Raw genomic sequence first — 18,851 nt, forward strand, 5'->3', positions numbered from 1 at the left:
AGGAAGAAACTATGAATGTACAGAATACATAAAACTGACTGCATACTGTTATTTCCTCAAAAGGCACAAAATTTCCTCTAAAGATATGCTAACTTTAAGCAAGTCTAATCTGTTTACTTTATCACTTTAATTACTCCCATGTACTTTTTCCTTGCTTTGGGGACACCAATGTTTCTTTTCTCTTTTCTTTTCTGCCAGTCCTGGGGCTTGCACTCAGAATCTGACCATTTTCCTTGGGCTTTCTCAAGGCTAGAGCTTTACCACTTGAGCACCACTTTCGGCTTTTTTCTATGTATGTGGTACCAAGGAATCGAACCCTGGTCTTCATGCACGCTAGGGCAAGCACTTTACCACTAGGCCAAACTCCCAGCTCCTGGAGACACCATTTTTAAGGCATATTTTAGCAAAACTATTCCTTTGAATTTATTTACTTTTGTCGGAGACATTCTCCCCCTCCCTGAATTCTTAGTGTAAGAATGTGCCTGCATAGTTCCTTGCCCTAACATCACTAAGCAACTCATGCCTGCTTGTGTTGATATGCAAACATCCTACCATGGACATCCTACCCAGAGCAGTTTCTTTACCCCAACCCCCAATCTTGCCTTTCCTGAAGAGGTATATAAACCCCTGTGTGAAAAATAAAATTCGCAGCTTGATCAGAACGCTTGTCTTGCTGCCTTCTTCGTGTCTCCTGTCCCTTTCATTCCTCCCTCTAGGTTCTTGGCCCTAGTTGACATCCCGCCGGATGGGACATACTTTAAATATATGTACAAAGGATTTGTCATTCGGCAAAGCAGTTTATGACTATAATGAACTTTGAGCAATGTTATTCCTTTTAACATTCTCATCCTTCCCTCCCAAACTCAACCCTTCTTTCCCTATTCTTAATTTTGTAGGATATATATTGAATTTTTACTTCCCTACCCCTTCTTTTCTTCATTTATCTACCCTCTTCCCCTTGACTTTTCAAGTACCTGTTTCCTGATATTTATCTGAGTGAACTTTGATTTGACTTTCTGAGGATTATACTGTTTGAGTCACTTTTTAAAATTCAATGTATGGTGTAGGGGAGTCAGATTTTCATGTAAGAATAGTTAAAGGCTCAGTAGACTAGCCAAAAACTTAAATACAACTGATGAATGGGACTGGAGATCGTCACATCACTGAATGTGAGAAAATTAAATTTTTGGTTTTGAAAACTTTTTTTAATTTCTAAAATTTCATTATATTTGAGCTGTGCTTTGTCAAAAGTATATGTAATGAATTCATACCTAGACTACCTCTTTATGACCCATCTTCAAATGGAGAGGCTTACTACTGTCCTTTCAAAGCTTTCCTTATTTGCAAATAAACTTGCTCTGTCTGCTCTTAAAAAAAAAAATCCTGAATAAGATGTGCTAGCTTTATCTGCCTTAATATACTTATAAATGCAAATATATTTGATTTCCTGTAGATTTATTTCTTCAAAAGAGGTGTCCAAAGGGTCTATTTTATGTAGTTTGCTTGAAGAAAATGGCTTCTACTGAACCATGTGTGATATTCATAAAGTAACTAGGACAAGGAATCAAAGGGCCAGAGCTTAAAATCCTCACTATTTATTTGAGCGAGTTCAGTCAGGAATTGTGTGTGCATTTATCTTGTGTGTTGTTAGTAGCTGGTTGTCACAGTCTGAGGAACAAGAAGATGTTGTTTGGCTCTAGGCTGAGAGAAATGGGGCTCTTGTACTATTTGTCTCCTCCAAGTTGTGTACAAAGATGTCAGTGATTCTTTCCTATCCTAGACGGTCAGTACTTTCCATCCAGAATAGAATCTATTTTTCTTAGAACTTGTTGAGGGACTCTCATCTCTCCTGGTTTAATGCCTGTGGGGATTGCTGTTGGTGTGAGCTCTGGTGAATAATGGTCTTGATAAGTGAGGACCTAAGTGTTTCTGCTGCCTACAGAGAACGCTTTGCTATGCACAATGAAAAATATGCATTTGTGGTCACAGAATGAACCGTTAATTTAGACTGGTCAAATTAGCAATGAGTACCTGTGACTCACACCTGTCACCCTAGCTACTCAGAAGGCTGAGATCAGAGGACCACAGTCTGAAGCCAGCCCAGGCAAGAAAGTCCATGAGACTCTTATCTCGAGTTAACCACCAGAAAACTGGAAGTGAAAATGTGGCTCAAAGTGACAGAATACTAGCCTTGAAGGAAAAAGCCCAATGATAGTATGGAGGAGCTGAATTCAAGCCCCAGAATCATGCCTCCCCCCCCCAAAAAAAAGAAAAAAAATGCAGATCATGAGTCATATGAGTATAAAACAGGGAAACTATTAACGGTGTTATCGGTGAAAAAATGGGGAATATTTAAAGCATACTGCCATGTGAGAAAAATGAAGAATATTGAAAGTATAGTTGAGCATTTGCCTCCATTCCTTTCCTCTGCATGGTATGACATTGTATGCCAATGTATTTGGGGAGGGGTCATGGGGCTTGAACTTTGGGCCTGGGTGTTGTCCTTAAGCTCTTCAGCTCAAAGCTACCATCCTACCTCTAGAGTCACAGTCTGACTTCCCATTTTCTAGTGGTTAATTGGAGGTAATAGTCTCATGTTCTTTCATGCTGGGGCTGGCTTTGAGCCTCAATTCTCAGATCTCAGCATCCTGAGTAGCTAGGATTACAGGCATGAGCCACAGTGCCTGGCTATGCCAATGTATTTCTTTCTCCAAGGACTGTGTACTTAACAAATTTAGAATGGAAAGTATGGCTGGATGGAGGATGTGTGAAGTAATTTCACTGAATCAAATTACCCAGACAGCCACTGCCAAAGGAATCCAACCAAATATTGTTGATCCCTCAGCAATTCAAGTCAACTGGATCACGGGAGTGTCTAAGCAGTTGTCTTTGCTATGGAAGATGCTTCCCCTGACTATAAAAATAAAACATGAGTTAGTTTTGGGTTCAGATTGTATGAAAATCTATATTTTTATTTGGTATTACTAGCAACTTAACTCAAGAGCCAGAATAATGAATAACTTCAGTGCCAGGTAAGGTGAGGGTGAGTCCTTTACTGCAACGTTCTGTGCTGCTTTATTTTCACGAATTTTCTGCATATTGTCAAATGTGACTGAAAAGTGCAACTTGGCCATATTTTGCTGGCGTTTGTGGAGAAATGAAAACTTGGCGCAAGAAGGGTCTGCTCCCTGAGGAAATTTCTTTGCACTTGTCTCTCCTCTCTAGCCTACAGACTCCTCCAGAATAGAGAATTTAGCAAGGCATGCCATTACATTTCCAAGGCCTGCTTTAGAACTTGGCACAACAGTGAATAATTCTAGAACTGATAAACTGTACAACAGGTGGCTAGCTGAAAGACTTGGAAATGTTTTATAAAGAATTCTGAGTGGCAGCAATGTTATCTATTGGTTTCTCTCTCGTTCTTTTATTTTGTACCAGTACTGGAGCTTTAAACTCAGGGTCTTGGCTTCTTGCTTAGCTTTTTCCACTTAAAGCTGGAGCTCTACCACTTGAGCTATGTTTCTGCTTTCAGCTTTTTTGCTGGTTAGTTGGAGATAAAAATCTTAGGAGCTTTTCTGCCTGGGTTGACTCTGAACCATAATTCTTAGATCCTAGTCTCTTGACTACCAAGAATTTACAGGAGTGAGCTACTAGTACTGAGTTATTAGTTCCTTGAGGGGAGACAATGGAAGGAGAAGCCAGTCTCCTTTCTTATTACAGATGGCAGAATGCAGAGTTCTGAGTCAGACCAATGAGTTTTCTCACCAGGGGAAAAATTCTGCTACAAGGCCTACTACTTTTTCAAGCTATCATCAAGACATTTATCTGCTACATCTGCTAATGTGAGTAAAATATTTTGAGAAGACTGAAGGAAGTCAGCATTAAAATGTGATTACTATCATTCATTTTCAAGGAGATAGTTCAGCTACATGATTTATAGCACTGAAGGCTTATCTTCCCTGGCCAGCTTCCTCTGACCTCCTCCCTAGTGGAGAAAAACTAGTTCTTTTGTATTAACCAAGCCCACTGTACATCACCTGTCAAGGTATAATCACACTTTCCTTATATGAGATCTTTGATGAAAGGGGAAATTTGGAAGGGAACTAAAGATTTAATGAATTAGTATATCAGAAAGAGTATTGGATTAAAAAATTTTTGTTCTTTCATTTAATTGTTAGATTAGTTTATTGAAGTGGTGCTGTGGCTCAAGTGGTAGAGGGCTAGCCTTGAGCTCAGGGACGGCGCCCAGGTCCAGAGTTTAATCCCCATGACCACCACCACCACCAGCAACAAAAGAGTGTAAGTTAAAGTAGTTTAGTAACATTAGCATTATTTGACTACTTGAGATGAGGTTAAAGATAGAGAGAACATCCCTTCTGGGATGCAGATATACAAGAATGGATGCACAGAATTCCACTACTTGGCATTTACCCAACCATCCAGAAACTAGGGCATACTAAATCCACTAGCACAACAATGTTCATTGCAGCATTATTCACCATAGCAAAGATATGGAACCAACCTAGATGTCCCTCAGTTGATGAGTGGATCAACAAGATGTGGTATTCGTACACAATGGAATTCTATGCTGCTGTCAGAAAAAATGACATTGCCCCATTTGTTAGGAAATGGAAAGACTTAGAAAAAATCATATTAAGTGAAGTAAGCCAGACTCAAAGGAACTTAGGCTCAATGGTTTCCCTCATTTGTCATAATCAGCAGAAACCTTGGGTTCTACTAGCAGAGATTTGCAATAGAGCAAAACCTTGATACATAAGGCCATATAGTATGAAGCAAATTGAAAGGACCTCCAGGATATTGAATCAAAAGCCATATAATGAATGATTGTTGTCCTTAATGTACTATGTTATCTCTCATCTCTTTTGCTGTCCCTTGGTTATATCATATTGTTACAGTATCTCACTTTGTTATCTGATATATTGGATATATTTGTATTTGGTGATTTGAAATTTGATAGGGAAGGGGTGAAAACCAAGATGGGGGGTGGGGGGAGGGTAATGGGGACCAAGACATGTGAAAGGGTATCAATGTATGTGAATTAATGCACCTTCTATCTGGCAAATATCATGTAACCCTTTTATTAATTACAATAAAAATATCAAAAAAAGAAAAAAAGAATGGATGCACAGAACATATATATAAACATTTATATATACTTATAAATATATTAAAACATATATCCAAAGAATCAGTTTAAACAATAAGCATAATATCCCACCTCTGGAGAAACTCAATTATAAGATGTGATTGGATAACCATAGCAAATGTAACGAACAAATCTTACTTGATTGCTATTCAATGCAGGACACGTGCATTATTTTCACACTTACCTCAGTCTTCGTCCTGGAAGAGGAAGAAACAATGACTGCATTATGAAAACATAATAAATCTCTCAGAGATCGCTGAGAGCTACAAACAAGTGTGGGGGGGTGGGGTTGGGGTGGAGAGAGACAGAGAAAGATATTAAACAATTATCAATATGTTAAAAGAAGTAAGGACAAAAGGGCAGAGCGTGTATGCACAGATGAGAAATATCCTTATAGAGATGAAAAAAGTAAAAAAAAAAAATCAAGTGGAAATGCTAGAAATACAAAAGGAAAAATATCCTGTGTCAGTTGAAGAAATTTATAACCAGGTTAGAAATAGATGAGAAAGGAAGATTAAACTAGAAGCCAGACCATCAAAATTATTCAAACTGAAAAAGAAAATGTTGACATCACTACACAAAACATAAATGATAGCAATGAGGAATTGTAGATTATTAGTAGTAGTAGTAGCTAGTTATTGAAGATGAGTGATTGACCCTTTTGAGCCTTTGAATCTGTCCACACATTCTCTAATCTTCATCTATTGTGTTTCCTTCTTTAGCCATCTCACTCTTTACTAAATTATCCTGCCTAAACACTCTAGTAGTTTCACTACAACAACACAAAAAGAAACAGAAATTAACCTTTTTGGACTCAATGATCCTTTCTAATCATCTTCCTCCATAACTTCTTCCAATTCCAACCCCTCTGAATCAGCTCTAGTGAAGGCAGCCGTAAAATCAGCATTGTTAGGTTCCTAACAACAATTCACTTGAAACATTTTGTGACTTTTTGGCACAACATCTTCTTTTTCTGTCTCACCAAGGACTCGTTCTCAGTCTCTTTCTGGCTCCAACCTACCACTCAATCTGGAAGTGTTGATGCGATCTAGGGTGGAGTCTTCCTTCTCCTTTATCTACATTTTCTCACAGAAAATATCATCCAGCCTCAGGGCTTTCACAGTTATTGACATGTTGGTATTTCTCAACTCTCTCTCTCTCTCTCTCTCTCTCTCTCTCTCTCTCTCTCTCTCTCTCTCTCTCTCTCTCTCTCTCTTCCTTCTCTTTCTCTCTCCATCATTCTTTCCCTCCCCCTCTTTTTCTCTCTCCTACTCTGCCCCTCCCTCCACCCCCACGGTGATACATTTGAACTCAGGGCCTTGTGCTTGCTAGGCAGGTACTCTACTATTGGAGACATGCCCTCAGACTTTTATGCTTTGATTAGTTTTTGAATAGCTTCATCTGACGTTTATGCTCAAACTGGCCTGGACCTTGATTCTCCTATTTACACACTCTGCTATGCCTGCATAACAAGCACACCTCATTATGCCTAGTTTTTATTGGCTAAAATGAAATCTTGTAGCCCGTTTTTATGTTTGAGCTTGCCTTGAACCTCAGTCCTTGGGGATCTTTGTCTTCTGAGTAGCTGGAAATATAATCCAAGCCATTCTAAATGGTCTTTCAGTGTCAACTCCTGTTGCTCTACACTCACAGAGAATGGAATGTATAGGATTGGAGACATGGCTTGACTGGTAGAGTACCAGCCAGCGAGCAAAAGCGTCAGGTGCAAGTTTAAGTTCTGGTCTCAGACTCTGGGGGTGGTTGTGGTGGTGGTGGAATATGTATGTATATATATATATATATATATATATATATATGATATTGTGTGTGTGTGTAATCAGGCTGTCCTTTCCCATTTAAAGTTATCTAATGACATCTACTTCTCACTGTATCTAGGATATGATCTCCATCTTTTCATCATGTCCTCAATCTATATGTGATGGAGTTCAGATTACAACTTACTTTCCTCCTCACTCATGCAATTCCAATACCACCAGAATGTTGATTGCTTGAATGCAGTAAATTTTCCACTTCCCTGTTATCTTCTTCTTGCTTAAAATGCTTCTTTTTGGCTCATATCCAGGCTCAAATATTCCTTTCTCAATTCACTTCCCTCACTATCTTCCTGAACGCTCTGAACAATCTCATACAATCCTCATTGTTTTCCATCGTCTCACATTGATTGCTCTTTTATAAGAAGGTAAATACAGGAAGGGAGATGGACAGGGAAAAGAGCCAAAGAAAATATTGTCTCAATTGAATACTTAGCTTCACCCTTCTCTCATAGAATGTCAGGAAAGACAAAAATGAATAAATAAACCAAAGCCTAGTACCTTTTTCAAATGTCTCTTGAAGTGAAAAGTTGGCTTCCAGTACTTCAGCCTTAGTTGCTTGTTGAACAATATTCAGGGAGTGTGGAAAGACCATTGGCTTGGGTCATGTAGCCTTCTGAGCCAGGGGACTTGATATTTTGGGAAGAAGAACTTATAAGTGGTAAGTTCTAGGTACTAGGACAGCAGCTGGTGGCTGAGGGCAGGGAGCCAAGATCTGCTTTCATTACACAATATTCATAGCTAAGCTGAACTATAGGAGGATTGATACAATAATTGGATGGAAATAGATTTTTAAAAACTTTTTAAATGTAATAATGCTATTTTATAATTTTGTGATTCTGAACATCTTATCTGTGTTTACTTGAGATAATCATAGTAATTACTTTTCAATATTTACTTTCCTGAATTGACAACATGGCATACAGGTAGGTAGTCAACTTGATCATGCCTTTTAGAATTCATAATATCTGTAGAAACTATATCCATATCTGTGATCACACAGACACACCCTCAATTATCTTATTTAAATTCCATTTTGCCCTCACTCATAACACCTAGCAAGCTTTCTAGCTCTTACAAATCACTTCTTTTGCAATGCCTTTCCTTATCACTCTAGTCTAAATTAATTTCTTCTCTTATTCAGAAAATTAAAGTACTTTTCATATCACACTGTAATGTTATTAGTGTTGTACAACTAAGGCTGAGCCCAGCAGCTAGAAGTTTGTCTTATTTAGCACTCAAAGGCTTCCAAAGTTTCTTCTGGCTCTCATAAAACTCGAATCCTCATTGGCTTTATGTAATTCTATATAAAAATTGGGAAATAAAGATATGCTCTATCTTTGTGTTGATTTCAATGTATTTTCTTTGGACTCATAAAATATATTGGGCTTACTTTTACATCAATTTTCATTATGTTGGCTAAATCAAAGTGAAATTATTTTGTTCAGAGAAATAACAAATCATCAACTTACAATTTTTTTCTACAAGTTTGGTATATACATCTTATACAAAAAAATTATCTCATATAAGTTGACAACATGGAAAGAAACCAAATATCTACAGCAATCTTGCTCGAGAAAAAGCTAAGACCATTGGCTTAGGTTTCTGGATATTTTATTTAACTAATGTTTTACAAACTCAGGTTGTCTTCCTCCAACAGCTCATTGGTTTACTTGGAAACGGACAGTTAATTTCTTAGCCACATGCACTGGAAAATGCTGCACGCTGTGCTTTATAACACTAACCATTCAAGGGTTTTGAGAAGTGCTACTGAAAAGAAAGTTCTTGGATTAAAATACCTACTCCACATCTCTCATTGCTGATTCTTACAGCTTAGTCTGGAAATTATTATCTTAAACTATATTACCGCTATATATTACTTTGGATGTATTTCCCTTATCATCAGTCAGTTATTTGTGTTTGTTTGCAGGGCACTAGATCTACCAAAACTAATTTCCAGCAAAAAAGCATTTACAAACACATATGAAATATAGAAGAAATTAAATAACAGACAGAACAGCAATGAAATCTCTCCAAATCTACACTACAGAACCTTTTTTTTCTTTTTATTTTATTGTTGGGATAATATATATAGGGGTTACAGTTACATTTGTCAGGTAGTAGGTGTATTACTACTCACACATTGATACCCCTACTCATGTTTTTGTCCCTGTTTCCCTCTCCCTACACCCTCCCAATCATCTTGTTTCTCTCCCTTCCCTTCTATAGAACTTTCTTGTTTCTGGGCCTCTTCTGCCATCCACACCAGCAAAACAGGTGCCTCACATATGGCCTTTTTCCCCATTTCATCCAAGGTAAAATGAAGTGTCATGCCTGTGTAGCTGGTTGATAGGTGGAACATAAATATATCCCGAGCATTAGTTTCAACAGAGTCTGGAAAACTGGATTTTTCAGCTTTCTAGACTCCACTCTACAGAACCCTACACTCTACTGGCCTTTTCTTGCAACATAGACTGCACTGGAAGATGAGGAGTTTTTGGTCCTCGGGGATGAACTAAATGACAAGAGTTTTATAGTTTTACAAAGCCACGGATGTCTTAGTAGTACCTAGTTTAGCACCTGTGAGAAAGGAGGTGATCATAAATGGTGTCATCGTAAGGAATGAGTATGGACCAAGATCACATTACAATCCCAATCTTCCCTGAAGCTAAAACCGAGCTCCAAAGAGGACTTACTCATAATCTCCAAAACAGGCTGAAGTTAAGGTCATAACTGTGTCCATTTTATTGTCCTATGTTCTGATAACCTTTTTATAAAAAAGGTTTGTCTTCTATCAGTCTTGGGGAGGGTTATTCTCATGTTATATCCCCATACATGATAACCTCGGATTTCAATAATTTTTACCCATGCCACTCTACTCCCTGCATCTGATAGTCATGTACACCAGGTAAAACAGCACTCTGGGGGCTGGTAGAGTGCTTGCCTAGCATACATGAAACCCTGGGTTTGAGTCCTTGGTACTACATACACAGAAAAAAAACTGAAATGTTGCTGTGGCTCAAGTGGCAGAGCACTAGCCTTGAGCAAAATGTGCCCAAGGACTGTATCCAGACCCTGAGTTCAAGCCCCAGGACTGGCAAAATAAATAAATAAATAAATGAATAAAACAACAATAAAAAAAACACAGCAGTCTGCTTTTACAAAGGGACACAAGACAATGTGACTGTAAAGAACAGCAGTAAATCAAATCAATAAACATGAATAGGTTGTTAAATATGCATAATGCCAATCTAATTGCCATATGAGACATAAATGACAACATGAATCCTTACCCATTCACACCATGGTCAAAATGAATGTTTTCTGGTGGACTTTTTCCCTGAGTAGTGCCACAAATAGTATCTGGCCCACATTCCATCTGTAATTCCCATAGTTGCTTTTGTATATACATCCCAAAAGCTGATATGCTGTTTCATATTTGTATGAAATAGCTTGTTTTCTCTTTTTACAAATGTGAAGACAAAAAAAATCAGAGAGAGAGAAAGTTATTTTCCTTTCTTCCAGTTAGGGCATAAAACCCATTATGAAGACCTCCTGCTCAAACCTTAATTTAACTCTAAATACCTCCCAAGGGCTCTGGTGCCAAGTGCTCTGCATCAGAGTTCATGGTTGCAACATACAGATTCTGAAGGGACAGAGTTTGGCATACAGCAATATTAAAGTAAAATCAAATAACACATTTCTACTCAGTGGAGTCCTGGTCTTAGAATAGTTAAAAAGCAAACACTAATCACAGCACTAGACAATATTTGCGTTGAATATTTGTGTTACTATTGTTTCATGCTAGCTGAACGTATATATGCGTTTATTAGTACCTGTGTTTAAATACTATTCTACTTCACATACAATGTAATAATCTTATGAGAGTATGCTTTTATGATCTTGTTAACCTTCTGCTGCATCCAAATGTTTAGTCACTAAGACAAATGGCAAGAAACTGAGAATTATATCAAATAAACTACTTAGGGGTGAAATAGAGTAAACTTTCTAATCCAAAGTAGGGAATGACAGAATGGAGGAAAAATAAGACTCAGGATTGGGGGGTATGGCTCAAAGTGAGCCCAAATCCTGTATACCTCAAGAAAAAAAGAAATTAAAAATTAAAAGAAATCTTTCATAAATTGGTCCCATAATCATCCAAATATCTGTTTTCAAGACTATTATAAGAATTAAGTTTTTTTATGATTAATCTCATGTGGTTACTATATCTAATTCTGGTACTTAGTATATTGTATATATGTTTATTTGTTTATAGGAAATAGGGAAGGAAAAAACAAGATGATTGTGGGGAAGAGGACAAAAACATGGGGTATCAGTGTTCAAGAAGTTATGTACCCACTACCTGACAAATTTAACTTTAACTCCTCTATATATTACCCTGACAATAAAATATAATAAAAATTAAAAAAAGAAAATAAACAAATAAATGTATGTTAAGCTCTAGCTATGTATGTCTTCACAACATTCATTTTAAGATTAAGGCACATATACGTTAAAAATAAAGAGGAGGAAAAGGAAATTACAATAAAAACATAAGTGGCAAAGATTATATTTAAGTAAAGCTAAAGACAAAAATGTCAATATGTAATTATTTTAAAAACCCAACTCAAAAGAAAGTATATGTACACCTAAGATCAGAACACCTATATGGAAAGCAAACAATGACAGATTTAAAGAAAGAACTATTGATACAATAATGAAATAAAGGTGAACTTTCAGATAGAAAAACAAAAATAAGCAAATTGAACTATGTTCGAATGCAGACAGAAAGAAAAGACAGGCAAGAACAGTCTACCCAATTATGGCAGAACACAAACCTTCTCCACTTGAACACAGAACAGTCTCCAGAACAGGCCATATATTCTGTCATAAACTAAAAAAAAATACAATTTAGAATCACACCAAGTTATTTTTAATCATAATAAAATGAAATTATAAAATAATATGAAAGTGGGCCTGGAGTGTGGCCTAGTAGTAAAGTGCTTGCCTAGCATGCATGAAGCACTGGGTTCAATTTCTTGGTGTCACATACCCAGGAAAAACTAGAAGTGGTGCTGTGGCAGCCTTGAGAGAACTCAAGAACAATGCCCAGGGCCTGAGTTCAAGCCCCAGAACTGGCAAAAAGAAAAGAGAGAGGAAGGGGGGCAGAGAAATAATACAGAAGAAAATTATGAAAATCCACAAATTTGTATAGATTAAGCAATGCAATCTTGGACAACCATTGGCTGAAAAAAATAAAAGCAAAAATAATATCTAAGAGAAAATAGAAAAATAAACTGAAATAATTGTAATTGAAAACACAAGATACTCTATATAATGTGATATAATATAGGCTTCCTAAACTGTGGGAAGTGTACAATAATCAACACTTTAATGAAGAAGAAAGATCTCCAAAATGCTTACATTTCAAGGAACTCCAAAAAAACTAAGATAGATTATATTAGTTTGGGGCTTTTCAGTCCTGAGAAAGTACCTGCATGTACCACAGGTATCAAATTCCCCTACTGGTGGATTTTCATTTTTCTGTGTTTTTTCTCTTAGCATTTGTGTTCTACCTTTTACTTGGTGTAGGCTTGTATTCCTGTGTCACATAGGCTCTCACCGCTTCTTCCATGATAGTTACTGGGTATAAAGCTTGTGATAAGGCAGAGACTTCTTGGTTGTCCTACGGTGTCTATCCTCGATCTTAGGAAAATCTAGTACACAGAGCTTCGGTATGCCTTTAAGCAAAAGGTGATCATCACCTCTCAATCCTCTAGGCCCTGGGGTACACGGTTTTGTACAAGTGCTGTTTCTCCATCCATACACCTAGGCAGAGCTTGTGTATCTGTGCCCCTTTAGATCTCTGGCCTGCCTGAAATCTTTCTCAAGGATGTTTATTTCAGAGGTATCATCTTTTCTTTCATTATGTTCATGTTTTGGATTTTTCAGATTTGGCTAAGGGCACCACTCAAAACTGTCCAATGGGTCTCTTTGATATGTCGCTTTTCCGCATAGAGACTGGCACTCCATGTTTTTTTCTTTTGTGAGTAATTGGAAGAAGCAAAATAATGCCTTAGAACATTTTCACCCAAAGTTCAAGGAGCAGAGCCTTAGGATGAAATGGTTAATGGAGCCCAAATTCTGGGCGGCTGACCTCAAGGTTTTGTTTTACCCTTATTATAGTGAAAATGGAGAGAGACTTTTGTGTGTGGGGGGGCGTGGGGGGTTGTGGGGCTTGAACTTGGTCTGGGTGCTGCCCCTGAGCTCTTCAGCTCAAGGCTACCACCCTACCCTTGAGCTAAGTCCCACTTCTCATTTTCTATAGGTTAATTGGAGATGAGATTCTCAGGTCTTTTTTGTGCCCGGGCTGGCTTTGAACCTTGATCCTCAGATCTCAGCCTCCTGAGTAACTAGGATTACAGGTGTGAGCTACCACACTGGCTGAGACTCATTATACGTACTCATTTACATCCTTTTCCTGCTAATGTGTGTGTATTCACACACACACACACACACACACACACACACACACACACACACACACACACACACACAGAATCTCGAAGTTTAAGGCAACTGCCAAGTTCTGCAAAGGATTGATTGACCACATTTGCCCTTGGGAAAGAAAGTAAAATTAGAGCTTTTGCAGGAAAAAGGATAGAACTGGAAATCATTATATGAAGAAAAATAAGCCTCACATTTTTTCTCATGAATAATTGATGTCCAAAATTTTTAAAGGCATAAGAATAGAAAGGGGTCTAGTTGTAGAATCATGAGAGAGAGAGAGACAGAGAGACAGAGACAGAGAAAGAGAGAGGAAAAGAGAAATAGAAGGGGACAATATGTTCAAATACTTTGTAGTACATAGCAAATTTATAATATATTTGAATATATTTAATGCATTTAAATATATTTAAAAATTATTAAAAAGTTTATCAAGAGGAGATATAAGAAAGAATAACAATGACCTGAAATTAAAGTACCTAATATGCAGGTGTGCAAACTGCACAATGAATATTTGCTTTGTACAATTAATATATGCAAATAAAAATAATGCAAGAATAGATATTTGGGCCAGGCGCCAGTGCCTCCCTCCTGTAATCCTACTCAGGAAGCCGAGATCTGAGCATCACAGTTAAAATCCAGCCCAGGCAGGAAAGACCTGGAGACTTATCATTAATTAACCACCAGAAAACTGGAAGTGGTGTTGTGGCTCAAAGAGTAAGAAAGTAGCCATGAGCTGAAGAGTTCAGGGATAGCGCCTCGGTCCAGAATTCAAGTTCCATGACCAACCAAGAAAAAGAAAATAGACATTTGAATCAGATCATGCCATAACAGGACACGAGGGGGGATAAAGTAATTATTAGGTTTAAATGTCCAGGTGGTTCCATTATCCAATCACACTTAGGCATTACTAGACTATGTATTCTCTAAAGTCTCTTTAAGTTTAGGAGTTCACTTATTTCGCAAATCAATGCTTGATTTCCTCATCTACATTTTATTCTCTTCATTCTTATTTTATTCTTTTCCTTCCTACTTTACATCTTTTTTCCTGTCTGTGTTTCTCTTTGGTTTACCTTCTTTCCAACAACATTAGGTTGGTCCCAGTTACGGTCTGTGTTTGTAGGTGCTAGGAGAAGCGCTGGTGAAGAATAGACAGCAAAGACCAAGAACAGAGAAAGGTGAGTGTGTGGGAGTCCGTTTTGGGGGAATTCCTCTGCACCTCAGCTTTCCCCACACACATTTCAACCTCCAAACTCCTTAGCATCTTCTCCTGAAATTCCTCTCCACTCTTGTTTTCTTAAAGTCTCCCATCCCACACCTCCAAACTAAATTAGGCCTTTCTAAATTCTATCTTACACAATCCTTTCTCTTAATACAATATCTTTTGTGTACCTGTATAATTGAATAGCTTCTTAATTAATGGTTAATGTGTATGTGTCAACTAAGGAGGAAGTTCTCTGGGAAGAGAGTCCACGTGGCTTTTGCATCTTATAGAGAAGTGTCTAACTTAAAAACTTAATGTGATGCACACTTTTCAGTTGTTTTGCCAATTTGGTAGATCTATGGATGGAAAGTAAGGTCAGGAATGATAGTGAGTGAATTAACAAGGGACAGAGAAATTGAATGAGTACCTAGAAGGACATATTAGCTAAACCCCTTGTGGAATATAATCAATAAAAGCAAGGCAATCGATTTATACGTCACTAGAACTAGAGATTTCATTCTAGTCTGGGCATAGTAGTACAGGCCTGTCATCCCAGTATATAAGAGGTTGAAGCTGGAGGATCTTGAGTTTGAAGTCTGAGCTACATCATGAGTTCCAGAGTTCAAAACCAGCCTAGGTTCCATAGTGAAATGAGTTGGGGGCAGGGAATTTCACTCAGAGAAAATGGCTACCAGATATACAATTGTTTAAGAATCGAAGTATAATTAAAATCATAAAAATAACTATATGTAACATGCCTCGCATAGAGTATGCATTTACACTCTCATTATTCTGATGATATGATGACCGTTCACATAGGTAGAGATGGAAACACTTTGTCTCAAGTGTATTTTTGCTGGCTGTCAGGATCTATATTAAAGAAACAAGCCTTTTTGGATATTCTTATGATTTGTTTCACAACAAACCCTAGAGCAGAGGGGAAAGCTCTAAACCTAGCAGTTTTCCTCAATTTTTACGTAATTAGAAGTAACCTAGTTTCCCTGTTAGTTTAAATGCTAAATAGAATAAAGGCAATGACAGAAATATTTTCCACTTAGAGTCATAACCTGAGCTCTTTCATTTTATTTTTTAACCATAACTTTTAACTTCAGGACTCCAAAAAAAAATGAGGGCGTAAAGTATTTTTAGCTCTCTTTATTCCTTATTTTAGCCACAGCTCTTTATTCTACATAGTAACAATACTGTAATGTTTAGTTTCTTAGAAACACAAAAAAGGATAACCACCTCAAAGCTACAAATCAACTTCCTAAAAAGTAGATTTAGAAGCAAGAGACAAATGCTAACACAGAGATAAGCCCTTCCAGTAGTGAAAAGGTTTGGGAAACAAAAGTCCATGTGTGTGCTTTGTGTTCAGTGAAGGCCCTATCTTGAGCTATGGACCTTAGTCTGAATTTTGTGTCAAGTTTCTTTCCATTATTGAATGTAGGAGATTCTATTTGTGTTTTCCAGATAAGCACGGAACATTCCCCATCAAATTTAGAAAATAGGGACAGTCACAGAACTTTATTTTGTATCACCAAGTAATTTTTTTGGTAAGAAATGACTAATTGATGTAATTTCCCTTGAGAGGGAATCATTTGGACTATTTGTCTGGGGAAAGTGAATTCTACTAAGAAAATTCAAGATACAGGGCTGGGAGTTTGACCTAGTGGTAGAGTGCTTGCCTAGCATGCATGAAGACTCGGGTTTGATTCCTTGGTACCACATACATAGCAAAAAGCCGGAAGTGGTGCTGAGGCTCAAGTGGTAGAGCTCTAGCCTTGAGAAAGTCCAAGGACAGTGCTCAGGCCCTGAGCTCAAGCCCAGGACTGGCAAAAAAAAAAAAGAAAAGAAAATTCAAGATATAACATTTGGACTGGGTACTAGAGGTTGATGCCTGTTTCCTAGCTACTCAAAAGGCTGATCTCTGAGAAGTACAGTTTGAGACCAATTCATACAGGAAAGTCCATGAGACCAATTAACCAACAGAAAGTGGAAGTACAGCAGTGGAGCTCACTGGAAACAGATGAAAGTGAACTAACTATTCAGTTCAGTTTGTGGGTGGAGATGAGAGGGAAGGACTGAGAGAGAAGACATTGTATGAAAGGAAATGTACTCATTACTTGGTTCATGTGATCATAATCCCTCTGTACATTACCTTCATAATAACAATGAAGTAAATTAAAAAAATAAGCTAACAGTAGGACTGTGACTTCAGTGATAGAGTGCCAACCTTGAGCAAAAAAGATGAAAGAGTGTTCAGGCTCTGAGTTCAAGCTCCAATACTGGTGCCTGCGCACACACACACACACACACACACACACACACACACACACACACGAGAGCATGTGGTCAGTGTCACAATCCACACACATGGAGAGAGCAATAACACAGGTTAAGTGAGGTTAAAGCTATGATAAAAGAAAATGTCGCTTTTTTTGCTGTAAGCCTGCTGAGTGCTGTTGAAATGGGCATGTTCATGAAACCCGAGAAAGTGGTGCTGGTCCTGGCTGGACGCTACTCCAGACGCAAAGCTGTCATCGTGAAGAATATTGATGATGGCACTTCAGATCGCCCCTAAGCCATGCTTTGGTGGCTGGAATTGATCACTATCCCCCAAAATTGACAACTAACATGGGCAAGAAGATCGCCAAGAGGTCAAAGATCAAGTCCTTTGTGAAGGTTTATAACTACGATCACCTTATGCCCACAAGGTACTCTGTGGATATTCCCTTGGACAAAACTGTTGTCAATAAGGATGTCTTCAGAGACCCAGCTCTTAAACGCAAGGCCCTACGGAAGGCCAAGGTCAAGTTTGAGGAGAGATACAAGACTGGCAAGAACAAGTGGACAAGTGGTTCTTCCAGAAGCTTCTTCGGTTTTAGATGGTTTTTGTTTGTTTGTTTCCATCATTAAAAATGAGGGGGGGGGGGAAGAAAATGCCAATAAAATTTTGAACAGAAGAGAGATAACCATTCCATATATTAAGCATATGTTGAAGGCTAGGTACTTTGTTTTTCATGTGTTGCAGCAAACATTTCAGTTTTTCTGGAAGACAAAATTGCTTCTATTTTACAAGTGAATTTTACCAAAAAAAAAATCCTCAAAATTTCATGATCAACTTCAAGATCAAAATTGGTAACTGACAGATCTGAATCTGTTTGATTTTAAGACAATCTTGCTATGTAGTCGAGGCTGGTCATAAACCCATGATCTTCCTGTCTTAGCCTCTAGACTAAGAGGCTGAGATTACGGTCATATGCTACCATGCCCACATGAAGATTTGGGATTTAAAGAACTGAAAATTCTATGTATTCGCTTCCTACAGAACTGCTTCAAAAACAGTATCCATTGAGCTTGTTGCTGATGGCACACTTGTGCCTGAGATCTGAGGATTGTGGTTCAAAGCCAACCTGGGAAGGAAAATTCTTGCGTCTCTTACCTTCAATTAATTACAGAAAAAGGTAAAAGTGGTGCTCAAGTGGTAGAGTGCTAGCATTTGAGCAAATACAGGAACTTAGGGTCAGCTCCCAAGCCCAGAATTCAGGGTCCAAGATTTACAAAAAAAAAAAAAATAGTGTCAGGTGAGGTGAGCCTTATCATTTGGGATAAACTTCACTTTCAAAAATAAAGTAGATTTTAAGCAGAGAAAGTATTTGCACTTGACGAGTTTTAATGCTGATAGGAGATGAAGAATAAAATACATTGCCTGGAGTGTCAGTGGTTCACGCTTGTAATTGTATCTATTCAGGAAGCAGAGATTTGAGGATCACAGTTCAAACCCAGCCAGCAGGAAAGTCCATGGGATTCTTATTTCCCATTAACCACACAAAAACCAGAATTGTAGCTGTGGCCCAAGTCATAGACCTCAGGGCTTGAGTAATAATTGTGTGAGAGAAGGAAATATTTCCAGAGGAAAAGGCACTTGGGCTGAGATGTGGAAGGTACACAGGTATACAAGAAGGAGAAGGGAACACACTGACACTTAAAAAAGAGGGACTGGGTGACACAAAGGTATTAGGATGAAGAATCATGACATCATCAGAGAACAGCAGGTAGTACAGATGGGTCAGCCTGTAACAGACATAGGACACGGTTATGAAGAGGAGAGGAGAGATGGAGGATCCGATTCTCCTTCAAT

General features: G+C 38.0%; 1 pseudogene; it reads left to right on the forward strand.

The window, feature by feature from the left end:
* Positions 1-17,171: 17,171 nt before the first annotated feature.
* On the forward strand, positions 17,172-17,595 carry LOC150053622 (large ribosomal subunit protein eL27 pseudogene; annotated as a pseudogene).
* The last annotated feature ends 1,256 nt before the right edge of the window (positions 17,596-18,851 follow it).

This window comes from Megascapheus bottae, chromosome 16, assembly GCF_031878675.1.
Source record: "Megascapheus bottae isolate mThoBot1 chromosome 16, mThoBot2.hap1, whole genome shotgun sequence".
NCBI classification, from domain to species: domain Eukaryota; kingdom Metazoa; phylum Chordata; class Mammalia; order Rodentia; family Geomyidae; genus Megascapheus; species Megascapheus bottae.